The 24717-nt window shown below is 46.6% G+C and overlaps 14 non-coding genes across 14 annotated transcripts; all 14 read left to right on the top strand.

Moving 5' to 3' along the window:
• The first annotated feature begins 4344 nt into the window (after window positions 1-4344).
• On the top strand, window positions 4345-4416 carry Trnat-agu (transfer RNA threonine (anticodon AGU)). Its single transcript has one exon. It is a non-coding gene; the product is annotated as a tRNA-Thr (tRNA).
• Window positions 4417-5878: 1462 nt separating this feature from the next.
• Trnat-agu (transfer RNA threonine (anticodon AGU)) lies at window positions 5879-5950 on the top strand. The gene has a single exon. It is a non-coding gene; the product is annotated as a tRNA-Thr (tRNA).
• Window positions 5951-7409: 1459 nt separating this feature from the next.
• Window positions 7410-7481, top strand: Trnat-agu (transfer RNA threonine (anticodon AGU)). Its single transcript has one exon. It is a non-coding gene; the product is annotated as a tRNA-Thr (tRNA).
• A 1453-nt stretch (window positions 7482-8934) lies between these two features.
• Trnat-agu (transfer RNA threonine (anticodon AGU)) lies at window positions 8935-9006 on the top strand. Its single transcript has one exon. It is a non-coding gene; the product is annotated as a tRNA-Thr (tRNA).
• Window positions 9007-10438: 1432 nt separating this feature from the next.
• Trnat-agu (transfer RNA threonine (anticodon AGU)) lies at window positions 10439-10510 on the top strand. Its single transcript has one exon. It is a non-coding gene; the product is annotated as a tRNA-Thr (tRNA).
• A 1432-nt stretch (window positions 10511-11942) lies between these two features.
• On the top strand, window positions 11943-12014 carry Trnat-agu (transfer RNA threonine (anticodon AGU)). The gene has a single exon. It is a non-coding gene; the product is annotated as a tRNA-Thr (tRNA).
• Window positions 12015-13446: 1432 nt separating this feature from the next.
• On the top strand, window positions 13447-13518 carry Trnat-agu (transfer RNA threonine (anticodon AGU)). Its single transcript has one exon. It is a non-coding gene; the product is annotated as a tRNA-Thr (tRNA).
• Window positions 13519-14953: 1435 nt separating this feature from the next.
• Trnat-agu (transfer RNA threonine (anticodon AGU)) lies at window positions 14954-15025 on the top strand. The gene has a single exon. It is a non-coding gene; the product is annotated as a tRNA-Thr (tRNA).
• A 1450-nt stretch (window positions 15026-16475) lies between these two features.
• Trnat-agu (transfer RNA threonine (anticodon AGU)) lies at window positions 16476-16547 on the top strand. The gene has a single exon. It is a non-coding gene; the product is annotated as a tRNA-Thr (tRNA).
• A 1447-nt stretch (window positions 16548-17994) lies between these two features.
• Trnat-agu (transfer RNA threonine (anticodon AGU)) lies at window positions 17995-18066 on the top strand. The gene has a single exon. It is a non-coding gene; the product is annotated as a tRNA-Thr (tRNA).
• A 1450-nt stretch (window positions 18067-19516) lies between these two features.
• Window positions 19517-19588, top strand: Trnat-agu (transfer RNA threonine (anticodon AGU)). The gene has a single exon. It is a non-coding gene; the product is annotated as a tRNA-Thr (tRNA).
• A 1448-nt stretch (window positions 19589-21036) lies between these two features.
• Trnat-agu (transfer RNA threonine (anticodon AGU)) lies at window positions 21037-21108 on the top strand. Its single transcript has one exon. It is a non-coding gene; the product is annotated as a tRNA-Thr (tRNA).
• A 1469-nt stretch (window positions 21109-22577) lies between these two features.
• Window positions 22578-22649, top strand: Trnat-agu (transfer RNA threonine (anticodon AGU)). The gene has a single exon. It is a non-coding gene; the product is annotated as a tRNA-Thr (tRNA).
• Window positions 22650-24124: 1475 nt separating this feature from the next.
• Trnat-agu (transfer RNA threonine (anticodon AGU)) lies at window positions 24125-24196 on the top strand. The gene has a single exon. It is a non-coding gene; the product is annotated as a tRNA-Thr (tRNA).
• Window positions 24197-24717: the final 521 nt, after the last annotated feature.

The raw sequence follows: 24717 nt of genomic DNA on the forward strand, positions 1-24717 counted from the left end.
CGACGGCTGTGTCTGTCGATAATTGGGCGGATGATATTGAAGATATGACTGGCAATCCCGAGCGTGAAGAACCGATGGCAACTGGTGATACGCTGCTTACGTCTCGGCGCAATGCAGCGTCCACGGACGGCGACGTCTAGACTTATACGACCTCCGAAGCGGACGACTGTTGAAGGGATAAAAATCGTACCTGTTTTCATCTGCAGATGACCACTCATCCCACATCGCTCCGTTCACGACAATCCTATAAGATTTCTACCATAAATGTTAACCGCATTGTCTCTCAAGCAAAAATCCACAGCCTTCGACATTATTTACGGGCCGCTGATATAGATATTCTGTTCGTACAGGAAGCACTGACTCCACTCCTAGCCGACGTCCCCGGTTATGACGCCATTGTCAATATAGGGACGGAGGCAGGTACGATCATTCTGTATCGGGAAGGCATTGAATGTTCTTGTTTGTCCATGTTACCTACCGGACGAGGCATTGCCGCACAGTTCCATGATGTACTCCTTCTTAATGTGTACGCCCCTTCCGGTTCCAACGCGCGAGCGGCGAGGAGGGAGTTTTACACGGGAGAGATAGCGAATCTAATCACCGACTTGCTTCTGCGTATTATTATGGGTGGTGACTTTAACTGCGTATTGCGCCGCACCGATCAAACGCCGAACTTTAACTTCAGCCAGGAACTGCTAACACTGGTTACAGAATTGCAGTCAGTCGACACGTGGGCGACCTTACACCCAGATGAAGTTGCCTTTACTCACTTTACGCAGACATCTTCCAGCAGGTTAGATCGCATATATGTGCAACGCGGTCTTTTAGCCGACGTGGGAACTTGCGAATATTGGCCCGTTAATTTCAGTGACCATATCGCTTACCACATCGTCTTTAATCACTCACCGCAGAAAGTTTATAGAGGCTTCGGACGATGGCAACTCAACTGTCGCCTCTTACAAGACGCCACTTTAGAGCGTGAGATCCGGTCAGTTTGGCACTCCGTAACATCAAGCAGGCCCACGTATTCCACGTGGATTGATTGGTGGACGCTTCATGCAAAGGGGAAACTCATTACTTGCATCAAGCACCACGCCCGGATTCGTGCTCGCGGTGAGAAGGAAATCACTGAATTCTATTTCTGTGCCCTGCGAGAATTGTACCGGGATTATCATCAGGTGCCTAATAACATCACGCACGTACGCAGACTCCAAACCAAGATTACATCCTTGACGGCCTGCACCGCCGTCGGTCACCAGATTCGAGCACGTGACTCCACAAACTTGCCGCAACAGCAGACGTCAGTCCATCATATCGTCCAACAGTTACGTGCAGCGCGTAGGAAACTTATTCATAAGTTGCAGGATGCAGACGGTGCTTGTTATACCCTACAGCGAGACATCAAAAACCATGTTACCAACCACTTTGCTGCACTTTACACCTGTGCTGGTGTACCACATGAGAAAGTGCGAGAATGGTATCATTCTGGACCCCCGCCGTACCGCATTACCGACGACCTCAATCGGGACCTGCTTGCTCCCTTTACCAAAGAAGAACTGAAGGATGCCCTGCTTGCTGCGCCACGAAATAAATCTCCGGGCACGGACGGGCTCTCTGTCGAGTTTTACGTCAAATATTGGCCTATATTAGGGGACGAACTCACAGAGATGTACAATGAAGTACTACGTGGGATTGCTCTACCCCCAGCCTTCACAGAGGGGTTAACTGTTTTAATACCTAAGACGCCGACGCCGACCACCACCAAAGATCGGCGGCCCATTACTCTGCACAATGCCGACTTTAAGCTTCTGACGCGCGCCCTCAATGCCCGATTACGGCAGCTGTTACCCTATCTTCTGGGACCATACGAAATGAGTGCGATCCGTGGTCGGTCGCTGTCCACCATTTTGGCGCTATATCGGGATCTCGTCTCCCTCACCTGGGCCACCCGCACTCCTATGGCCATAGCATTTCTTGACTTCGATAAGGCTTACGATCGAGCTGACTATCACTATCTCAGCGGCGTGATGGAATCAATGGGCTTCAGTCTTAATTTTATCCACCTCATCAACAACTGTATCAGTGGTACCCGTACACGCTTCCTGATCAATAATACATTGACGGAGTACGTCCAGCTCTCACGGGATATCAAGCAAGGCTGTCCACTTTCAACGACGCTCTATGCGATCCTCTTGGAACCCTTGTTGCGCCATCTACATCATAGCCTCCCTGGATTCCAGTTTTATGGTATCAAGTCTGTGGTCCAAGCTTACGCAGACGATGTCAGCGTGCTTCTTAACGACGTTCGCGATGTCACCGCAGCGAAATGCATTCTTGAGGAATTCCAAAGAGATAGTGGTGCCATGTTAAACGTCAATAAATCCGCCGCCTTAACGCTTGGTCAAGAACGACCTATCACAGGCGACGCTTGGCTGCCCTGTGTACAGACTAGAAAACACCTTGGTCTCTACGTTACGGCCCGGCCTCTGGACATGTCTCACAAAAATTGGATACCCTAAATTCAGGCGATAAAAGCACTCCTGCGCGACCAGAACATGCGACACCTCGATCGTCTGCAGCGAGCCTTTTTCGTCAACTCTTATGCCCTCTCCAAATTACAATTTGTTGCCGCCGTCCTACCTATGCCACCCACAGTAGCAAGATCACTCCTAGCGGCGGCCGCCTGGTACGTCTGGAAGCTCAATATTTTTAAGGTTTCCATCACCACGACAGCACTGCCATGCGATATGGGAGGCCTTGGCTTGAAAAACCCCGGCATTCATGCCCTAGCCCTGTATCTGAAACGCTCATGGCAGATACTCACCGCCAGCGAGGACACCGTCACGAAGCGGCTCTATCAACTGTCCCGCCCCCGCAATATATCTCCGCCTGTGGACATTGGCCACGTCGGCCCGCACTTTCAGCATATAGCACTGTATTACCTTGAAAGTAGCTATCTCGACGACGAGCTTTTCAAGAAGCCGACGGTAAAACTGTACCGCCACTTACTTCGGCCGTCACTGCCTGGCCCCTTGGAAAAGAAGTATCCGGCTTGCAATTGGTCCCTCGTTTGGGCTAACATCCATAATCCAACGCTTCCGACAGATGTCCGCTCCAAATGGTATGACGTGGTCGCTGACACTATTCCGACGAAAGAAAAGCGGCACAGGATTAATCTTGCACCCAGTCCCTACTGCGACTTGTGCCACATGGTTGAGACTATTGCACATCTGTTTGTCTGCAAGGATCAAGTGCACATCTGGAATTGGACGCGCAAAAAACTCGCTGTGCTCAACCGGACTGCGCCTCATGCGATTCAGATCCACGACATTCTGCGCCCGGACTACCGACTCTTCCCTGCAGCCAAACATAACAGCTACCTATGGCTTATGGGACATTTTATCCACTATATTCTGTCCGGCAGCGCGCCTAATGTCTTAGATTTTCAAGTATATCTCTCACACCAACACTGGCGCACAACCAACCAATATGGGCACCGGTATCAGTCAACATTTCAAAATTTTCCTCACATCGTCCTTGAGATGAAGTAGGACGTGGATAACATGAATATCTGTTATAACAATTCGTTTTTCCTGTACTATAGTCAAGGTTATACTCACTGCAAAGACTTCCATTTGTCTCATTGTGATTCTGAATAAAGCAACGTATGAGATCAAGAATATGTCCTTCCCAGGATCAGTTATTTCTACGACATATTAAATTTGGTGTATTTTGAATGAAACAAAAGCGCAAAACAGACAGCAGAAACGAGCAAAGAAGATGGATAGAAAACAAACGAATATACAAATTACAACGAACAAAAAAAAACTAAAAAAAAAACAAAAAAAAACAAATGGATAAGGCGTCGGACTTTAATAAAAAAAAAAACAAAAAAAAGTTGGTAGAGCGTCACACTCTTAATCCAAGGGTTAATTAGAAGAAAAAAAGTCGGTAGAACATAAGGCTCTTAATCCCAGGGTCGTGGGTTCGAGCCCCACGTGGGGAGGAACGGAATTTTGTTCCTCTGCAGATGTAACTTACCGTTTTTCTGATTAACGTGATGTAATGGAAATAGCAACTTTAAACTTTGCCTACGTCTCCGTCAGTCGCTACGAAACTGTATTTGAAGGTGAAGGTGATTTTGTAGACATGTGTGAAAGACATGTTCTGAAATGCAAGTGGTGTTATTTGGAGAGCACTTCGTTTACGTGTCAGATGTGTAGGCAAGCAGTAATGGGTCGCCATAGCTGCAAATATTAGACGGTAATATGAAGTGTTGTCAGCTGAAGTCTGATGATCCAGACGACCGTAAGGATGAAGTACGCAAAAGTACCGCTAGGCCGCGCCTCTTTAGCTCAGTGGCAGAGCACTGGTCTAGTAAACCAGGGGTCGTGAGTTCGATCCTCACAGGAGGCAGACGAATTTTGGATATCAGTTGCGCGTCGTGGCCTTATAGCAAACAGTATCTGGGATGACTAACAATTAGCGAGAGGCGTTTTATTAAGAATTACTCTCAGATGTGATTAAGGCGAATGGCGCAGATAAAGCATTTGCCAAAGCGGTACAGCATAAGGTGGGATGGAACAGTCTGAAATATATTTTATAGATGTATTTCTCACATATCTCAGAGCCTTCCGCGGTTGTCGTCGTCGTCGTCGTCGTCGTCGTCGTCGTCGTCGTCGTCGTCGTCGCCACTTCTGCAGAAGTAGCAAATGGACATAGTAGCAAATGCGGCGAGGGACGCCCTGCCTTACATTTCCGAATGCTCAAAGTGTGTGGTTTAGTTTCCCAGTCTATATTTGGTAGGTCTCGTAACAGGTTGAATGTATCAAATGGGTGGGAAAGAGCAAGGGGCAGCGTCTGTGTAGAACGAAAACACAACTCCTCAGTGGTGTGAGCGTTTTGAGATGAGTCGTATATAAGTTCCACTTGTTTGTCAGTGACCGTGTGGCCTAATGGATAAGGCGTCGGACTTCGTATTCGAAGATTGCGTTTTTGATTCCTCTCTCGGTCGTGTTTTTCCAGATCTGAAAAAGAAACATACCGTTTTAGTGCAGCACTTGAGCAGTACGAAACCGTGTGAACGTTGCTGTTGACCATTTTCTGCTTGGAGATGCTCTTCAGCTTAAAACACGCACAACAAGACCGGTGTTAACTAGCGAATTGGTTTGCATATTGCCGTCGCCGCGTGTTTTTGACTGGCACTTGCACATCTAAAATAACGTCGGAAAGTAACTCGTTCGGCTTATGAGTCACATCAAGTATGTGTGTTAATTTTGACGAAACTAGCTCTGCAGGTTGTCATGCAATTCTGTTACCTCTCAGAAATGATTATGAAATAAAAGTGAACTACGTGACGAGTGTGACGTTAGGAAAACATTAGGCAACATGGGGAGGTTCTGTATGGGACCAATCAACCCAAACGAGTACTGTGTGACGTGCTAACCGGCATGTACTCACCGAGGCAGCGCGGCTAGCTCAGTCGGTAGAACATAAGGCTCTTAATCACAGGGTCGTGGGTTCGAGCCCCACGTGGGGAGGAACGGAATTTTGTTCCTCTGCAGATGTAACTTACCGTTTTTCTGATTAACGTGATGTAATGGAAATAGCAACTTTAAACTTTGCCTACGTCTCCGTCAGTCGCTACGAAACTGTATTTGAAGGTGAAGGTGATTTTGTAGACATGTGTGAAAGACATGTTCTGAAATGCAAGTGGTGTTATTTGGAGAGCACTTCCTTTACGTGTCAGATGTGTAGGCAAGCAGTAATGGGTCGCCATAGCTGCAAATATTAGACGGTAATATGAAGTGTTGTCAGCTGAAGTCTGATGATCCAGACGACCGTAAGGATGAAGTACGCAAAAGTACCGCTAGGCCGCGCCTCTTTAGCTCAGTGGCAGAGCACTGGTCTAGTAAACCAGGGGTCGTGAGTTCGATCCTCACAGGAGGCAGACGAATTTTGGATATCAGTTGCGCGTCGTGGCCTTATAGCAAACAGTATCTGCGATGACTAACAATTAGCGAGAGGCGTTTTATTAAGAATTACTCTCAGATGTGATTAGGGCGAATGGCGCAGATAAAACATTTGCCAAAGCGGTACAGCATAAGGTGGGATGGGACAGTCTGAAATATATTTTATAGATGTATTTCTCACATATCTCAGAGCCTTCCGCGGTTGTCGTCGTCGTCGTCGTCGTCGTCGTCGTCGTCGTCGTCGCAGCCGCCACTTCTGCAGAAGTAGCAAATGGACATCGTAGCAAATGCGGCGAGGGACGCCCTGCCTTACATTTCCGAATGCACAAAGTGTGTGGTTTAGTTTCCCAGTCTATATTTGGTAGGTCTCGTAGCAGGTTGAATGTATCAAATGGGTGGGAAAGAGCAAGGGGCAGCGTCTGTGTAGAACGAAAACACAACTCCTCAGTGGTGTGAGCGTTTTGAGATGAGTCGTATATAAGTTCCACTTGTTTGTCAGTGACCGTGTGGCCTAATGGATAAGGCGTCGGACTTCGTATCCGAAGATTGCGTGTTTGATTCCTCTCTCGGTCGTGTTTTTCCAGATATGAAAAAGAAACATACCGTTTTAGTGCAGCACTTGAGCAGTACGAAACCGTGTGAACGTTGCTGTTGACCATTTTCTGCTTGGAGATGCTCTTGAGCTTGAAACACGCACAACAAGACCGGTGTTAACTAGCGAATTGGTTTGCATATTGCCGTCGCCGCGTGTTTTTGACTGGCACTTGCACATCTAAAATAACGTCGGAAAGTAACTCGTTCGGCTTATGAGTCACATCAAGTATGTGTGTTAATTTTGACGAAACTAGCTCTGCAGGTTGTCATGCAATTCTGTTACCTCTCAGAAATGATTATGAAATAAAAGTGAACTACGTGACGAGTGTGACGTTAGGAAAACATTAGGCAACATGGGGAGGTTCTGTATGGGACCAATCAACCCAAACGAGTACTGTGTGACGTGCTAACCGGCATATACTCACCGAGGCAGCGCGGCTAGCTCAGTCGGTAGAACATAAGGCTCTTAATCCCAGGGTCGTGGGTTCGAGCCCCACGTGGGGAGGAACGGAATTTTGTTCCTCTGCAGATGTAACTTACCGTTTTTCTGATTAACGTGATGTAATGGAAATAGCAACTTTAAACTTTGCCTACGTCTCCGTCAGTCGCTACGAAACTGTATTTGAAGGTGAAGGTGATTTTGTAGACATGTGTGAAGGACATGTTCTGAAATGCAAGTGGTGTTATTTGGAGAGCACTTCCTTTACGTGTCAGATGTGTAGGCAAGCAGTAATGGGTCGCCATAGGTGCAAATATTAGACGGTAATATGAAGTGTTGTCAGCTGAAGTCTGATGATCCAGACGACCGTAAGGATGAAGTACGCAAAAGTACCGCTAGGCCGCGCCTCTTTAGCTCAGTGGCAGAGCACTGGTCTAGTAAACCAGGGGTCGTGAGTTCGATCCTCACAGGAGGCAGACGAATTTTGGATATCAGTTGCGCGTCGTGGCCTTATAGCAAACAGTATCTGGGATGACTAACAATTAGCGAGAGGCGTTTTATTAAGAATTACTCTCAGATGTGATTAAGGCGAATGGCGCAGATAAAGCATTTGCCAAAGCGGTACAGCATAAGGTGGGATGGGACAGTCTGAAATATATTTTATAGATGTATTTCTCACATATCTCAGAGCCTTCCGCGGTTGTCGTCGTCGTCGTCGTCGTCGTCGTCGTCGTCGTCGTCGCCACTTCTGCAGAAGTAGCAAATGGACATCGTAGCAAATGCGGCGAGGGACGCCCTGCCTTACATTTCCGAATGCACAAAGTGTGTGGTTTAGTTTCCCAGTCTATATTTGGTAGGTCTCGTAGCAGGTTGAATGTATCAAATGGGTGGGAAAGAGCAAGGGGCAGCGTCTGTGTAGAACGAAAACACAACTCCTCAGTGGTGTGAGCGTTTTGAGATGAGTCGTATATAAGTTCCACTTGTTTGTCAGTGACCGTGTGGCCTAATGGATAAGGCGTCGGACTTCGTATCCGAAGATTGCGTGTTTGATTCCTCTCTCGGTCGTGTTTTTCCAGATATGAAAAAGAAACATACCGTTTTAGTGCAGCACTTGAGCAGTACGAAACCGTGTGAACGTTGCTGTTGACCATTTTCTGCTTGGAGATGCTCTTGAGCTTGAAACACGCACAACAAGACCGGTGTTAACTAGCGAATTGGTTTGCATATTGCCGTCGCCGCGTGTTTTTGACTGGCACTTGCACATCTAAAATAACGTCGGAAAGTAACTCGTTCGGCTTATGAGTCACATCAAGTATGTGTGTTAATTTTGACGAAACTAGCTCTGCAGGTTGTCATGCAATTCTGTTACCTCTCAGAAATGATTATGAAATAAAAGTGAACTACGTGACGAGTGTGACGTTAGGAAAACATTAGGCAACATGGGGAGGTTCTGTATGGGACCAATCAACCCAAACGAGTACTGTGTGACGTGCTAACCGGCATATACTCACCGAGGCATCGCGGCTAGCTCAGTCGGTAGAACATAAGGCTCTTAATCCCAGGGTCGTGGGTTCGAGCCCCACGTGGGGAGGAACGGAATGTTGTTCCTCTGCAGATGTAACTTACCGTTTTTCTGATTAACGTGATGAAATGGAAATAGCAACTTTAAACTTTGCCTACGTCTCCGTCAGTCGCTACGAAACTGTATTTGAAGGTGAAGGTGATTTTGTAGACATGTGTGAAAGACATGTTCTGAAATGCAAGTGGTGTTATTTGGAGAGCACTTCCTTTACGTGTCAGATGTGTAGGCAAGCAGTAATGGGTCGCCATAGCTGCAAATATTAGACGGTAATATGAAGTGTTGTCAGCTGAAGTCTGATGATCCAGACGACCGTAAGGATGAAGTACGCAAAATTACCGCTAGGCCGCGCCTCTTTAGCTCAGTGGCAGAGCACTGATCTAGTAAACCAGGGGTCGTGAGTTCGATCCTCACAGGAGGCAGACGAATTTTGGATATCAGTTGCGCGTCGTGGCCTTATAGCAAACAGTATCTGGGATGACTAACAATTAGCGAGAGGCGTTTTATTAAGAATTACTCTCAGATGTGATTAAGGCGAATGGCGCAGATAAAGCATTTGCCAAAGCGGTACAGCATAAGGTGGGATGGGACAGTCTGAAATATATTTTATAGATGTATTTCTCACATATCTCAGAGCCTTCCGCGGTTGTCGTCGCCGCCGCCGCCGCCACTTCTGCAGAAGTAGCAAATGGACATCGTAGCAAATGCGGCGAGGGACGCCCTGCCTTACATTTCCGAATGCACAAAGTGTGTGGTTTAGTTTCCCAGTCTATATTTGGTAGGTCTCGTAGCAGGTTGAATGTATCAAATGGGTGGGAAAGAGCAAGGGGTAGCGTCTGTGTAGAACGAAAACACAACTCCTCAGTGGTGTGAGCGTTTTGAGATGAGTCGTATATAAGTTCCACTTGTTTGTCAGTGACCGTGTGGCCTAATGGATAAGGCGTCGGACTTCGTATCCGAAGATTGCGTGTTTGATTCCTCTCTCGGTCGTGTTTTTCCAGATATGAAAAAGAAACATACCGTTTTAGTGCAGCACTTGAGCAGTACGAAACCGTGTGAACGTTGCTGTTGACCATTTTCTGCTTGGAGATGCTCTTGAGCTTGAAACACGCACAACAAGACCGGTGTTAACTAGCGAATTGGTTTGCATATTGCCGTCGCCGCGTGTTTTTGACTGGCACTTGCACATCTAAAATAACGTCGGAAAGTAACTCGTTCGGCTTATGAGTCACATCAAGTATGTGTGTTAATTTTGACGAAACTAGCTCTGCAGGTTGTCATGCAATTCTGTTACCTCTCAGAAATGATTATGAAATAAAAGTGAACTACGTGACGAGTGTGACGTTAGGAAAACATTAGGCAACATGGGGAGGTTCTGTATGGGACCAATCAACCCAAACGAGTACTGTGTGACGTGCTAACCGGCATATACTCACCGAGGCATCGCGGCTAGCTCAGTCGGTAGAACATAAGGCTCTTAATCCCAGGGTCGTGGGTTCGAGCCCCACGTGGGGAGGAACGGAATGTTGTTCCTCTGCAGATGTAACTTACCGTTTTTCTGATTAACGTGATGAAATGGAAATAGCAACTTTAAACTTTGCCTACGTCTCCGTCAGTCGCTACGAAACTGTATTTGAAGGTGAAGGTGATTTTGTAGACATGTGTGAAAGACATGTTCTGAAATGCAAGTGGTGTTATTTGGAGAGCACTTCCTTTACGTGTCAGATGTGTAGGCAAGCAGTAATGGGTCGCCATAGCTGCAAATATTAGACGGTAATATGAAGTGTTGTCAGCTGAAGTCTGATGATCCAGACGACCGTAAGGATGAAGTACGCAAAAGTACCGCTAGGCCGCGCCTCTTTAGCTCAGTTGCAGAGCACTGGTCTAGTAAACCAGGGGTCGTGAGTTCGATCCTCACAGGAGGCAGACGAATTTTGGATATCAGTTGCGCGTCGTGGCCTTATAGCAAACAGTATCTGGGATGACTAACAATTAGCGAGAGGCGTTTTATTAAGAATTACTCTCAGATGTGATTAAGGCGAATGGCGCAGATAAAGCATTTGCCAAAGCGGTACAGCATAAGGTGGGATGGGACAGTCTGAAATATATTTTATAGATGTATTTCTCACATATCTCAGAGCCTTCCGCGGTTGTCGTCGCCGCCGCCGCCGCCACTTCTGCAGAAGTAGCAAATGGACATCGTAGCAAATGCGGCGAGGGACGCCCTGCCTTACATTTCCGAATGCACAAAGTGTGTGGTTTAGTTTCCCAGTCTATATTTGGTAGGTCTCGTAGCAGGTTGAATGTATCAAATGGGTGGGAAAGAGCAAGGGGTAGCGTCTGTGTAGAACGAAAACACAACTCCTCAGTGGTGTGAGCGTTTTGAGATGTGTCGTATATAAGTTCCACTTGTTTGTCAGTGACCGTGTGGCCTAATGGATAAGGCGTCGGACTTCGTATCCGAAGATTGCGTGTTTGATTCCTCTCTCGGTCGTGTTTTTCCAGATATGAAAAAGAAACATACCGTTTTAGTGCAGCACTTGAGCAGTACGAAACCGTGTGAACGTTGCTGTTGACCATTTTCTGCTTGGAGATGCTCTTGAGCTTGAAACACGCACAACAAGACCGGTGTTAACTAGCGAATTGGTTTGCATATTGCCGTCGCCGCGTGTTTTTGACTGGCACTTGCACATCTAAAATAACGTCGGAAAGTAACTCGTTCGGCTTATGAGTCACATCAAGTATGTGTGTTAATTTTGACGAAACTAGCTCTGCAGGTTGTCATGCAATTCTGTTACCTCTCAGAAATGATTATGAAATAAAAGTGAACTACGTGACGAGTGTGACGTTAGGAAAACATTAGGCAACATGGGGAGGTTCTGTATGGGACCAATCAACCCAAACGAGTACTGTGTGACGTGCTAACCGGCATATACTCACCGAGGCATCGCGGCTAGCTCAGTCGGTAGAACATAAGGCTCTTAATCCCAGGGTCGTGGGTTCGAGCCCCACGTGGGGAGGAACGGAATGTTGTTCCTCTGCAGATGTAACTTACCGTTTTTCTGATTAACGTGATGAAATGGAAATAGCAACTTTAAACTTTGCCTACGTCTCCGTCAGTCGCTACGAAACTGTATTTGAAGGTGAAGGTGATTTTGTAGACATGTGTGAAAGACATGTTCTGAAATGCAAGTGGTGTTATTTGGAGAGCACTTCCTTTACGTGTCAGATGTGTAGGCAAGCAGTAATGGGTCGCCATAGCTGCAAATATTAGACGGTAATATGAAGTGTTGTCAGCTGAAGTCTGATGATCCAGACGACCGTAAGGATGAAGTACGCAAAATTACCGCTAGGCCGCGCCTCTTTAGCTCAGTGGCAGAGCACTGATCTAGTAAACCAGGGGTCGTGAGTTCGATCCTCACAGGAGGCAGACGAATTTTGGATATCAGTTGCGCGTCGTGGCCTTATAGCAAACAGTATCTGGGATGACTAACAATTAGCGAGAGGCGTTTTATTAAGAATTACTCTCAGATGTGATTAAGGCGAATGGCGCAGATAAAGCATTTGCCAAAGCGGTACAGCATAAGGTGGGATGGGACAGTCTGAAATATATTTTATAGATGTATTTCTCACATATCTCAGAGCCTTCCGCGGTTGTCGTCGCCGCCGCCGCCGCCACTTCTGCAGAAGTAGCAAATGGACATCGTAGCAAATGCGGCGAGGGACGCCCTGCCTTACATTTCCGAATGCACAAAGTGTGTGGTTTAGTTTCCCAGTCTATATTTGGTAGGTCTCGTAGCAGGTTGAATGTATCAAATGGGTGGGAAAGAGCAAGGGGTAGCGTCTGTGTAGAACGAAAACACAACTCCTCAGTGGTGTGAGCGTTTTGAGATGAGTCGTATATAAGTTCCACTTGTTTGTCAGTGACCGTGTGGCCTAATGGATAAGGCGTCGGACTTCGTATCCGAAGATTGCGTGTTTGATTCCTCTCTCGGTCGTGTTTTTCCAGATATGAAAAAGAAACATACCGTTTTAGTGCAGCACTTGAGCAGTACGAAACCGTGTGAACGTTGCTGTTGACCATTTTCTGCTTGGAGATGCTCTTGAGCTTGAAACACGCACAACAAGACCGGTGTTAACTAGCGAATTGGTTTGCATATTGCCGTCGCCGCGTGTTTTTGACTGGCACTTGCACATCTAAAATAACGTCGGAAAGTAACTCGTTCGGCTTATGAGTCACATCAAGTATGTGTGTTAATTTTGACGAAACTAGCTCTGCAGGTTGTCATGCAATTCTGTTACCTCTCAGAAATGATTATGAAATAAAAGTGAACTACGTGACGAGTGTGACGTTAGGAAAACATTAGGCAACATGGGGAGGTTCTGTATGGGACCAATCAACCCAAACGAGTACTGTGTGACGTGCTAACCGGCATATACTCACCGAGGCATCGCGGCTAGCTCAGTCGGTAGAACATAAGGCTATTAATCCCAGGGTCGTGGGTTCGAGCCCCACGTGGGGAGGAACGGAATGTTGTTCCTCTGCAGATGTAACTTACCGTTTTTCTGATTAACGTGATGAAATGGAAATAGCAACTTTAAACTTTGCCTACGTCTCCGTCAGTCGCTACGAAACTGTATTTGAAGGTGAAGGTGATTTTGTAGACATGTGTGAAAGACATGTTCTGAAATGCAAGTGGTGTTATTTGGAGAGCACTTCCTTTACGTGTCAGATGTGTAGGCAAGCAGTAATGGGTCGCCATAGCTGCAAATATTAGACGGTAATATGAAGTGTTGTCAGCTGAAGTCTGATGATCCAGACGACCGTAAGGATGAAGTACGCAAAAGTACCGCTAGGCCGCGCCTCTTTAGCTCAGTTGCAGAGCACTGGTCTAGTAAACCAGGGGTCGTGAGTTCGATCCTCACAGGAGGCAGACGAATTTTGGATATCAGTTGCGCGTCGTGGCCTTATAGCAAACAGTATCTGGGATGACTAACAATTAGCGAGAGGCGTTTTATTAAGAATTACTCTCAGATGTGATTAAGGCGAATGGCGCAGATAAAGCATTTGCCAAAGCGGTACAGCATAAGGTGGGATGGGACAGTCTGAAATATATTTTATAGATGTATTTCTCACATATCTCAGAGCCTTCCGCGGTTGTCGTCGCCGCCGCCGCCGCCACTTCTGCAGAAGTAGCAAATGGACATCGTAGCAAATGCGGCGAGGGACGCCCTGCCTTACATTTCCGAATGCACAAAGTGTGTGGTTTAGTTTCCCAGTCTATATTTGGTAGGTCTCGTAGCAGGTTGAATGTATCAAATGGGTGGGAAAGAGCAAGGGGTAGCGTCTGTGTAGAACGAAAACACAACTCCTCAGTGGTGTGAGCGTTTTGAGATGTGTCGTATATAAGTTCCACTTGTTTGTCAGTGACCGTGTGGCCTAATGGATAAGGCGTCGGACTTCGTATCCGAAGATTGCGTGTTTGATTCCTCTCTCGGTCGTGTTTTTCCAGATATGAAAAAGAAACATACCGTTTTAGTGCAGCACTTGAGCAGTACGAAACCGTGTGAACGTTGCTGTTGACCATTTTCTGCTTGGAGATGCTCTTGAGCTTGAAACACGCACAACAAGACCGGTGTTAACTAGCGAATTGGTTTGCATATTGCCGTCGCCGCGTGTTTTTGACTGGCACTTGCACATCTAAAATAACGTCGGAAAGTAACTCGTTCGGCTTATGAGTCACATCAAGTATGTGTGTGGTAATTTTTGACGAAACTAGCTCTGCAGGTTGTCATGCAATTCTGTTACCTCTCAGAAATGATTATGAAATAAAAGTGAACTACGTGACGAGTGTGACGTTAGGAAAACATTAGGCAACATGGGGAGGTTCTGTATGGGACCAATCAACCCAAACGAGTACTGTGTGACGTGCTAACCGGCATATACTCACCGAGGCATCGCGGCTAGCTCAGTCGGTAGAACATAAGGCTCTTAATCCCAGGGTCGTGGGTTCGAGCCCCACGTGGGGAGGAACGGAATGTTGTTCCTCTGCAGATGTAACTTACCGTTTTTCTGATTAACGTGATGAAATGGAAATAGCAACTTTAAACTTTGCCTACGTCTCCGTCAGTCGCTACGAAACTGTATTTGAAGGTGAAGGTGATTTTGTAGACATGTGTGAAAGACATGTTCTGAAATGCAAGTGGTGTTATTTGGAGAGCACTTCCTTTACGTGTCAGATGTGTAGGCAAGCAGTAATGGGTCGCCATAGCTGCAAATATTAGACGGTAATATGAAGTGTTGTCAGCTGAAGTCTGATGATCCAGACGACCGTAAGGATGAAGTACGCAAAAGTACCGCTAGGCCGCGCCTCTTTAGCTCAGTTGCAGAGCACTGGTCTAGTAAACCAGGGGTCGTGAGTTCGATCCTCACAGGAGGCAGACGAATTTTGGATATCAGTTGCGCGTCGTGGCCTTATAGCAAACAGTATCTGGGATGACTAACAATTAGCGAGAGGCGTTTTATTAAGAATTACTCTCAGATGTGATTAAGGCGAATGGCGCAGATAAAGCATTTGCCAAAGCGGTACAGCATAAGGTGGGATGGGACAGTCTGAAATATATTTTATAGATGTATTTCTCACATATCTCAGAGCCTTCCGCGGTTGTCGTCGTCGTCGTCGTCGTCGTCGTCGCAGCCGCCACTTCTGCAGAAGTAGCAAATGGACATCGTAGCAAATGCGGCGAGGGACGCCCTGCCTTACATTTCCGAATGCACAAAGTGTGTGGTTTAGTTTCCCAGTCTATATTTGGTAGGTCTCGTAGCAGGTTGAATGTATCAAATGGGTGGGAAAGAGCAAGGGGCAGCGTCTGTGTAGAACGAAAACACAACTCCTCAGTGGTGTGAGCGTTTTGAGATGAGTCGTATATAAGTTCCACTTGTTTGTCAGTGACCGTGTGGCCTAATGGATAAGGCGTCGGACTTCGTATCCGAAGATTGCGTGTTTGATTCCTCTCTCGGTCGTGTTTTTCCAGATATGAAAAAGAAACATACCGTTTTAGTGCAGCACTTGAGCAGTACGAAACCGTGTGAACGTTGCTGTTGACCATTTTCTGCTTGGAGATGCTCTTGAGCTTGAAACACGCACAACAAGACCGGTGTTAACTAGCGAATTGGTTTGCATATTGCCGTCGCCGCGTGTTTTTGACTGGCACTTGCACATCTAAAATAACGTCGGAAAGTAACTCGTTCGGCTTATGAGTCACATCAAGTATGTGTGTGGTAATTTTTGACGAAACTAGCTCTGCAGGTTGTCATGCAATTCTGTTACCTCTCAGAAATGATTATGAAATAAAAGTGAACTACGTGACGAGTGTGACGTTAGGAAAACATTAGGCAACATGGGGAGGTTCTGTATGGGACCAATCAACCCAAACGAGTACTGTGTGACGTGCTAACCGGCATATACTCACCGAGGCATCGCGGCTAGCTCAGTCGGTAGAACATAAGGCTCTTAATCCCAGGGTCGTGGGTTCGAGCCCCACGTGGGGAGGAACGGAATGTTGTTCCTCTGCAGATGTAACTTACCGTTTTTCTGATTAACGTGATGAAATGGAAATAGCAACTTTAAACTTTGCCTACGTCTCCGTCAGTCGCTACGAAACTGTATTTGAAGGTGAAGGTGATTTTGTAGACATGTGTGAAAGACATGTTCTGAAATGCAAGTGGTGTTATTTGGAGAGCACTTCCTTTACGTGTCAGATGTGTAGGCAAGCAGTAATGGGTCGCCATAGCTGCAAATATTAGACGGTAATATGAAGTGTTGTCAGCTGAAGTCTGATGATCCAGACGACCGTAAGGATGAAGTACGCAAAAGTACCGCTAGGCCGCGCCTCTTTAGCTCAGTTGCAGAGCACTGGTCTAGTAAACCAGGGGTCGTGAGTTCGATCCTCACAGGAGGCAGACGAATTTTGGATATCAGTTGCGCGTCGTGGCCTTATAGCAAACAGTATCTGGGATGACTAACAATTAGCGAGAGGCGTTTTATTAAGAATTACTCTCAGATGTGATTAAGGCGAATGGCGCAGATAAAGCATTTGCCAAAGCGGTACAGCATAAGGTGGGATGGGACAGTCTGAAATATATTTTATAGATGTATTTCTCACATATCTCAGGGCCTTCCGCGGTTGTCGTCGTCGTCGTCGTCGTCGTCGTCGCAGCCGCCACTTCTGCAGAAGTAGCAAATGGACATCGTAGCAAATGCGGCGAGGGACGCCCTGCCTTACATTTCCGAATGCACAAAGTGTGTGGTTTAGTTTCCCAGTCTATATTTGGTAGGTCTCGTAGCAGGTTGAATGTATCAAATGGGTGGGAAAGAGCAAGGGGCAGCGTCTGTGTAGAACGAAAACACAACTCCTCAGTGGTGTGAGCGTTTTGAGATGAGTCGTATATAAGTTCCACTTGTTTGTCAGTGACCGTGTGGCCTAATGGATAAGGCGTCGGACTTCGTATCCGAAGATTGCGTGTTTGATTCCTCTCTCGGTCGTGTTTTTCCAGATATGAAAAAGAAACATACCGTTTTAGTGCAGCACTTGAGCAGTACGAAACCGTGTGAACGTTGCTGTTGACCATTTTCTGCTTGGAGATGCTCTTGAGCTTGAAACACGCACAACAAGACCGGTGTTAACTAGCGAATTGGTTTGCATATTGCCGTCGCCGCGTGTTTTTGACTGGCACTTGCACATCTAAAATAACGTCGGAAAGTAACTCGTTCGGCTTATGAGTCACATCAAGTATGTGTGTTAATTTTGACGAAACTAGCTCTGCAGGTTGTCATGCAATTCTGTTACCTCTCAGAAATGATTATGAAATAAAAGTGAACTACGTGACGAGTGTGACGTTAGGAAAACATTAGGCAACATGGGGAGGTTCTGTATGGGACCAATCAACCCAAACGAGTACTGTGTGACGTGCTAACCGGCATATACTCACCGAGGCAGCGCGGCTAGCTCAGTCGGTAGAACATAAGGCTCTTAATCCCAGGGTCGTGGGTTCGAGCCCCACGTGGGGAGGAACGGAATTTTGTTCCTCTGCAGATGTAACTTACCGTTTTTCTGATTAACGTGATGTAATGGAAATAGCAACTTTAAACTTTGCCTACGTCTCCGTCAGTCGCTACGAAACTGTATTTGAAGGTGAAGGTGATTTTGTAGACATGTGTGAAAGACATGTTCTGAAATGCAAGTGGTGTTATTTGGAGAGCACTTTCTTTACGTGTCAGATGTGTAGGCAAGCAGTAATGGGTCGCCATAGCTGCAAATATTAGACGGTAATATGAAGTGTTGTCAGCTGAAGTCTGATGATCCAGACGACCGTAAGGATGAAGTACGCAAAAGTACCGCTAGGCCGCGCCTCTTTAGCTCAGTGGTAGAGCACTGGTTAAGTAAACCAGGGGTCGTGAGTTCGATCCTCACAGGAGGCAGACGAATTTTGGATATCAGTTGCGCGTCGTGGCCTTATAGCAAACAGTATCTGGGATGACTAACAATTAGCGAGAGGCGTTTTATTAAGAATTACTCTCAGATGTGATTAAGGCGAATGGCGCAGATAAAGCATTTGCCAAAGCGGTACAGCATAAGGTGGGATGGGACAGTCTGAAATATATTTTATAGATGTATTTCTCACATATCTCAGAGCCTTCCGCTGTTGTCGTCGTCGTCGTCGTCGTCGTCGTCGTCGCCGCCGCCACTTCTGCAGAAGTAGCAAATGGACATCGTAGCAAATGCGGCGAGGGACGCCCTGCCTTACATTTCCGAATGCACAAAGTGTGTGGTTTAGTTTCCCAGTCTATATTTGGTAGGTCTCGTAGCAGGTTGAATGTATCAAATGGGTGGGAAAGAGCAAGGGGCAGCGTCTGTGTAGAACGAAAACACAACTCCTCAGTGGTGTGAGCGTTTTGAGATGAGTCGTGTATAAGTTCCTCTTGTTTGTCAGTGACCGTGTGGCCTAATGGATAAGGCGTCGGACTTCGTATCCGAAGATTGCGTGTTTGATTCCTCTCTCGGTCGTGTTTTTCCAGATATGAAAAAGAAACATACCGTTTTAGTGCAGCACTTGAGCAGTACGAAACCGTGTGAACGTTGCTGTTGACCATTTTCTGCTTGGAGATGCTCTTGAGCTTGAAACACGCACAACAAGACCGGTGTTAACTAGCGAATTGGTTTGCATATTGCCGTCGCCGCGTGTTTTTGACTGGCACTTGCACATCTAAAATAACGTCGGAAAGTAACTCGTTCGGCTTATGAGTCACATCAAGTATGTGTGTTAATTTTGACGAAACTAGCTCTGCAGGTTGTCATGCAATTCTGTTACCTCTCAGAAATGATTATGAAATAAAAGTGAACTACGTGACGAGTGTGACGTTAGGAAAACATTAGGCAACATGGGGAGGTTCTGTATGGGACCAATCAACCCAAACGAGTACTGTGTGACGTGCTAACCGGCATATACTCACCGAGGCAGCGCGGCTAGCTCAGTCGGTAGAACATAAGGCTCTTAATCCCAGGGTCGTGGGTTCGAGCCCCACGTGGGGAGGAACGGAATTTTGTTCCTCTGCAGATGTAACTTACCGTTTTTCTGATTAACGTGATGTAATGGAAATAGCAACTTTAAACTTTGCCTACGTCTCCGTCAGTCGCTACGAAACTGTATTTGAAGGTGAAGGTGATTTTGTAGACATGTGTGAAAGACATGTTCTGAAATGCAAGTGGTGTTATTTGGAGAGCACTTCCTTTACGTGTCAGATGTGTAGGCAAGCAGTAATGGGTCGCCATAGGTGCAAATATTAGACGGTAATATGAAGTGTTGTCAGCTGAAGTCTGATGATCCAGACGACCGTAAGGATGAAGTACGCAAAAGTACCGCTAGGCCGCGCCTCTTTAGCTCAGTGGCAGAGCACTGGTCTAGTAAACCAGGGGTCGTGAGTTCGATCCTCACAGGAGGCAGACGAATTTTGGATATCAGTTGCGCGTCGTGGCCTTATAGCAAACAGTATCTGGGATGACTAACAATTAGCGAGAGGCGTTTTATTAAGAATTACTCTCAGATGTGATTAAGGCGAATGGCGCAGATAAAGCATTTGCCAAAGCGGTTCAGCATAAGGTGGGATGGGACAGTCTGAAATATATTTTATAGATGTATTTCTCACATATCTCAGAGCCTTCCGCGGTTGTCGTCGTCGTCGTCGTCGTCGCCGCCGCCGCCGCCACTTCTGCAGAAGTAGCAAATGGACATCGTAGCAAATGCGGCGAGGGACGCCCTGCCTTACATTTCCGAATGCACAAAGTGTGTGGTTTAGTTTCACAGTCTATATTTGGTAGGTCTCGTAGCAGGTTGAATGTATCAAATGGGTGGGAAAGAGCAAGGGGCAGCGTCTGTGTAGAACGAAAACACAACTCCTCAGTGGTGTGAGCGTTTTGAGATGAGTCGTATATAAGTTCCACTTGTTTGTCAGTGACCGTGTGGCCTAATGGATAAGGCGTCGGACTTCGTATCCGAAGATTGCGTGTTTGATTCCTCTCTCGGTCGTGTTTTTCCAGATATGAAAAAGAAACATACCGTTTTAGTGCAGCACTTGAGCAGTACGAAACCGTGTGAACGTTGCTGTTGACCATTTTCTGCTTGGAGATGCTCTTGAGCTTGAAACACGCACAACAAGACCGGTGTTAACTAGCGAATTGGTTTGCATATTGCCGTCGCCGCGTGTTTTTGACTGGCACTTGCACATCTAAAATAACGTCGGAAAGTAACTCGTTCGGCTGATGAGTCACATCAAGTATGTGTGTTAATTTTGACGAAACTAGCTCTGCAGGTTGTCATGCAATTCTGTTACCTCTCAGAAATGATTATGAAATAAAAGTGAACTACGTGACGAGTGTGACGTTAGGAAAACATTAGGCAACATGGGGAGGTTCTGTATGGGACCAATCAACCCAAACGAGTACTGTGTGACGTGCTAACCGGCATATACTCACCGAGGCAGCGCGGCTAGCTCAGTCGGTAGAACATAAGGCTCTTAATCCCAGGGTCGTGGGTTCGAGCCCCACGTGGGGAGGAACGGAATTTTGTTCCTCTGCAGATGTAACTTACCGTTTTTTCTGATTAACGTCATGTAATGGAAATAGCAACTTTAAACTTTGCCTACGTCTCCGTCAGTCGCTACGAAACTGTATTTGAAGGTGAAGGTGATTTTGTAGACATGTGTGAAAGACATGTTCTGAAATGCAAGTGGTGTTATTTGGAGAGCACTTCCTTTACGTGTCAGATGTGTAGGCAAGCAGTAATGGGTCGCCATAGGTGCAAATATTAGACGGTAATATGAAGTGTTGTCAGCTGAAGTCTGATGATCCAGACGACCGTAAGGATGAAGTACGCAAAAGTACCGCTAGGCCGCGCCTCTTTAGCTCAGTGGCAGAGCACTGATCTAGTAAACCAGGGGTCGTGAGTTCGATCCTCACAGGAGGCAGACGAATTTTGGATATCAGTTGCGCGTCGTGGCCTTATAGCAAACAGTATCTGGGATGACTAACAATTAGCGAGAGGCGTTTTATTAAGAATTACTCTCAGATGTGATTAAGGCGAATGGCGCAGATAAAGCATTTGCCAAAGCGGTACAGCATAAGGTGGGATGGGACAGTCTGAAATATATTTTATAGATGTATTTCTCACATATCTCAGAGCCTTCCGCGGTTGTCGTCGTCGTCGTCGTCGTCGTCGTCGTCGTCGTCGTCGTCGCCGCCGCCGCCGCCACTTCTGCAGAAGTAGCAAATGGACATCGTAGCAAATGCGGCGAGGGACGCCCTGCCTTACATTTCCGAATGCACAAAGTGTGTGGTTTAGTTTCACATTCTATATTTGGTAGGTCTCGTAGGAGGTTGAATGTATCAAATGGGTGGGAAAGAGCAAGGGGCAGCGTCTGTGTAGAACGAAAACACAACTCCTCAGTGGTGTGAGCGTTTTGAGATGAGTCGTATATAAGTTCCACTTGTTTGTCAGTGACCGTGTGGCCTAATGGATAAGGCGTCGGACTTCGTATCCGAAGATTGCGTGTTTGATTCCTCTCTCGGTCGTGTTTTTCCAGATATGAAAAAGAAACATACCGTTTTAGTGCAGCACTTGAGCAGTACGAAACCGTGTGAACGTTGCTGTTGACCATTTTCTGCTTGGAGATGCTCTTGAGCTTGAAACACGCACAACAAGACCGGTGTTAACTAGCGAATTGGTTTGCATATTGCCGTCGCCGCGTGTTTTTGACTGGCACTTGCACATCTAAAATAACGTCGGAAAGTAACTCGTTCGGCTTATGAGTCACATCAAGTATGTGTGTTAATTTTGACGAAACTAGCTCTGCAGGTTGTCATGCAATTCTGTTACCTCTCAGAAATGATTACGAAATAAAAGTGAACTACGTGACGAGTGTGACGTTAGGAAAACATTAGGCAACATGGGGAGGTTCTGTATGGGACCAATCACCCCAAACGAGTACTGTGTGACGTGCTAACCGGCATATACTCACCGAGGCAGCGCGGCTAGCTCAGTCGGTAGAACATAAGGCTCTTAATCCCAGGGTCGTGGGTTCGAGCCCCACGTGGGGAGGAACGGAATTTTGTTCCTCTGCAGATGTAACTTACCGTTTTTTCTGATTAACGTGATGTAATGGAAATAGCAACTTTAAACTTTGCCTACGTCTCCGTCAGTCGCTACGAAACTGTATTTGAAGGTGAAGGTGATTTTGTAGACATGTGTGAAAGACATGTTCTGAAATGCAAGTGGTGTTATTTGGAGAGCACTTCCTTTACGTGTCAGATGTGTAGGCAAGCAGTAATGGGTCGCCATAGGTGCAAATATTAGACGGTAATATGAAGTGTTGTCAGCTGAAGTCTGATGATCCAGACGACCGTAAGGATGAAGTACGCAAAAGTACCGCTAGGCCGCGCCTCTTTAGCTCAGTGGCAGAGCACTGGTCTAGTAAACCAGGGGTCGTGAGTTCGATCCTCACAGGAGGCAGACGAATTTTGGATATCAGTTGCGCGTCGTGGCCTTATAGCAAACAGTATCTGGGATGACTAACAATTAGCGAGAGGCGTTTTATTAAGAATTACTCTCAGATGTGATTAAGGCGAATGGCGCAGATAAAGCATTTGCCAAAGCGGTAGAGCATAAGGTGGGATGGGACAGTCTGAAATATATTTTATAGATGTATTTCTCACATATCTCAGAGCCTTCCGCGGTTGTCGTCGTCGTCGTCGTCGTCGTCGTCGTCGTCGCCGCCGCCGCCGCCGCCGCCGCCGCCGCCACTTCTGCAGAAGTAGCAAATGGACATCGTAGCAAATGCGGCGAGGGACGCCCTGCCTTACATTTCCGAATGCACAAAGTGTGTGGTTTAGTTTCACATTCTATATTTGGTAGGTCTCGTAGGAGGTTGAATGTATCAAATGGGTGGGAAAGAGCAAGGGGCAGCGTCTGTGTAGAACGAAAACACAACTCCTCAGTGGTGTGAGCGTTTTGAGATGAGTCGTATATAAGTTCCACTTGTTTGTCAGTGACCGTGTGGCCTAATGGATAAGGCGTCGGACTTCGTATCCGAAGATTGCGTGTTTGATTCCTCTCTCGGTCGTGTTTTTCCAGATATGAAAAAGAAACATACCGTTTTAGTGCAGCACTTGAGCAGTACGAAACCGTGTGAACGTTGCTGTTGACCATTTTCTGCTTGGAGATGCTCTTGAGCTTGAAACACGCACAACAAGACCGGTGTTAACTAGCGAATTGGTTTGCATATTGCCGTCGCCGCGTGTTTTTGACTGGCACTTGCACATCTAAAATAACGTCGGAAAGTAACTCGTTCGGCTTATGAGTCACATCAAGTATGTGTGTTAATTTTGACGAAACTAGCTCTGCAGGTTGTCATGCAATTCTGTTACCTCTCAGAAATGATTACGAAATAAAAGTGAACTACGTGACGAGTGTGACGTTAGGAAAACATTAGGCAACATGGGGAGGTTCTGTATGGGACCAATCACCCCAAACGAGTACTGTGTGACGTGCTAACCGGCATATACTCACCGAGGCAGCGCGGCTAGCTCAGTCGGTAGAACATAAGGCTCTTAATCCCAGGGTCGTGGGTTCGAGCCCCACGTGGGGAGGAACGGAATTTTGTTCCTCTGCAGATGTAACTTACCGTTTTTTCTGATTAACGTGATGTAATGGAAATAGCAACTTTAAACTTTGCCTACGTCTCCGTCAGTCGCTACGAAACTGTATTTGAAGGTGAAGGTGATTTTGTAGACATGTGTGAAAGACATGTTCTGAAATGCAAGTGGTGTTATTTGGAGAGCACTTCCTTTACGTGTCAGATGTGTAGGCAAGCAGTAATGGGTCGCCATAGGTGCAAATATTAGACGGTAATATGAAGTGTTGTCAGCTGAAGTCTGATGATCCAGACGACCGTAAGGATGAAGTACGCAAAAGTACCGCTAGGCCGCGCCTCTTTAGCTCAGTGGCAGAGCACTGGTCTAGTAAACCAGGGGTCGTGAGTTCGATCCTCACAGGAGGCAGACGAATTTTGGATATCAGTTGCGCGTCGTGGCCTTATAGCAAACAGTATCTGGGATGACTAACAATTAGCGAGAGGCGTTTTATTAAGAATTACTCTCAGATGTGATTAAGGCGAATGGCGCAGATAAAGCATTTGCCAAAGCGGTAGAGCATAAGGTGGGATGGGACAGTCTGAAATATATTTTATAGATGTATTTCTCACATATCTCAGAGCCTTCCGCGGTTGTCGTCGTCGTCGTCGTCGTCGTCGTCGTCGTCGCCGCCGCCGCCGCCGCCGCCGCCGCCGCCACTTCTGCAGAAGTAGCAAATGGACATCGTAGCAAATGCGGCGAGGGACGCCCTGCCTTACATTTCCGAATGCACAAAGTGTGTGGTTTAGTTTCCCAGTCTATATTTGGTAGGTCTCGTAGCAGGTTGAATGTATCAAATGGGTGGGAAAGAGCAAGGGGCAGCGTCTGTGTAGAACGAAAACACAACTCCTCAGTGGTGTGAGCGTTTTGAGATGAGTCGTATATAAGTT

This window comes from Schistocerca gregaria, chromosome 4 (genome assembly GCF_023897955.1).
Source record: "Schistocerca gregaria isolate iqSchGreg1 chromosome 4, iqSchGreg1.2, whole genome shotgun sequence".
Taxonomy (NCBI): Eukaryota; Metazoa; Arthropoda; class Insecta; order Orthoptera; family Acrididae; genus Schistocerca; species Schistocerca gregaria.